Here is a 2,355-nt window from a genome sequence, read left to right as displayed (position 1 = left end):
ATCTGGTTTTTCATCGTGCCAATTGAATTGAATTGTGTAATTTGAGTTTGGTCATGCTAAGCACCTTAATTCTAGCTTAGTTCTTTGTAATTACACTGCCTTGAGTCATTTCTTTGCTGTCCAACTTTTGAATCCATGAAAAACTGAATTTGGGTGGTGAGTTGGTGCATTTTACTGCATAAACGTTACAACAGTGGTGATTTGTGAAAATCTGCTGTTTCTTTGCTGTTCCATAGCTTGAGCAAGTCCAAATTGATGGTTTAAGATTGATAGCACTGTTTATTTGGTCAAAACACGTCCTATATGCAGATTTGTAGTTTAAACCATCATTTTTTGGGTTAAAATGGAAGTGAACTAGTGAAATTGTATTACAGTCAGATTTTAAGTTGTTTAAGACTCTAAACATACTTAAAATCATCAAACAAAGTTGCTTGATCATTCAGAAGAGCTGTTGAATCACTTTATTTCAAATTTGAGTGTCAAACCACCAATTCAGTTCAATTTTTCTAGTGCAGTTTCACTGTGACAGCACTGTTGTGATATTTTTTTGATGCAAATCACTTTTGGATTGTAGCAAGAGCTGGTTCATGGTTATAGAATGAAAATAAAGGATCAAAATAAGTAAAAACAAGTGTTAAAAGGCTTGTAGAGCCGTGCAATCCAGATTCAAGCAGTTAAAACCCCAAAACACAAAATCTGAATTTCATTGGGGCATTTTAACAAACACTTATGTAAAAATATCAAACAGTTTGTCTGGTTGCATTTCTGAACTGTGTTTTTGATTTTTCTTGCTTTATTCATCTATTCTAGTGCCTTTGTTAGGTTCCTTTTGTGTGCTAGCTTTTATTGAGTGCTGTTTCACTTGAATTCATCAATTTTTTTGGCCTCCAATTTGCTGTTCAACCACTTGCAGTGCAGAATTCTGATACAGAACTTATATTAAATCTGTTTGTGGTTTTGGTGACTTATTTGGGAGCTGGTGTGCAGTTTGATTGGTTCATTCAGCAACAGAAATCCTCTCCTGTCATTGGTAGCCTCCTAGGAAGTGGAGAATTGGTAGAAACCACAAGGTTTGGTGATCTTTCGGTGAAGCAAATTGATTTTTTTTGCTGGAACACGTCTGCTGATACTGTAACAGCAGTTTGCTTGCTGCCAATTAAAGCTTCTTTGCCTGCAACTGTGAGCTTTGCTTGATTTCATCAGAATCAATAAGTTTTTACTTGAGAGAAGCCCAAAGTTGCATTGCACAAACAACACCCTATAGCTATGAGCTTTTGAGAGCAGTGTTAAATTCCTCGTCTGCACCATATTCTAATTGTTGGAGTGAGTTCTAGAAAAGCAAATCAACACCCCTCCACCTTGCAGCTGTGAGATTAGTTTGTTGGGCGTTTACAGCACTATTATTGTGAGAAGCCAAAGCTGTTTTGCCAATATTGTTACGGATTCTGAATCATCAATTGAATTCACAAGGATAAATGAATTTAGACCCAAAATTGAACTGATTTTGTCAAATACAATTGATTTCTAATTTGCTTGGAGTAATTGTTGTTTTGGTTTGCTAGAATTATGCAGATTTGGTTGGAAAGCCGTGTACACCAAAATTGTGACCTGGTTTGAACGTTGGAACAACAAACTACCAACACCATCCTCTGCAGCATATGCATTTGATAGGCTTTGTTATTTCCAGCTGCAGCAGTGAAAAACTGAATCCATCTTCCACATCAAATGCATTGAAGCCGAGAGAGACTAGTGGTGCAGTTTTTGAAAATCATAGGAGACTCCCAAAAGCACTCCAGCACAAGGAATCTGGCCCAAAACTTGGCAACAACACTTGAGTTGTTTTCATTATTTTGTTTTGAATTGTAATATGTTTTTCTTTTATTAGTTTCTTTTATTTGTAAAAGGCCATTCAAAGTCCAAGTGTTTTGTAAGAGTCCTTGGTGCTCTTTCAACTCTTGGCAAAACCTTTTCTTGCTTGTGTTTGAATTTTGTGTTTCACGTGTTTAGGTGTGATAATTAGGTGTCCGAAATTAGAAGTCTAGGTGTTTTCACTTTCTTTTTGTTTGTTTGAGTCCATTTTTTTAAATTCCACAGTGAAGCTTACTTTGAAAATGGTTAAGTAGCTTTAGACATTCTGGCTAGGTAAGACTTGGTATTTAAGCGGTCTTTGGCTCACCTCTCTTACCTGGGAATTGTCTCTTGGCAAAATCTTAAACCTTTTCAAACTAAGAATCCACTTTTGAAATTAAAAGATGAATGAGAAAGGAATGAAAGGTAAGAAAGGAATAGAAATGAGTGAGCTTAGGGACTTGTTTGCCCAATACATGAAAAATCAAAATCAAAATGAGGGTGAGC

The sequence above is a fragment of the Vigna radiata genome, chromosome 7 (genome assembly GCF_000741045.1).
Source record: "Vigna radiata var. radiata cultivar VC1973A chromosome 7, Vradiata_ver6, whole genome shotgun sequence".
NCBI classification, from domain to species: Eukaryota; Viridiplantae; Streptophyta; class Magnoliopsida; order Fabales; family Fabaceae; genus Vigna; species Vigna radiata.
The sequence above is the reverse complement of the archived record's forward strand: the minus strand, read 5'-3'. Positions refer to the sequence as shown.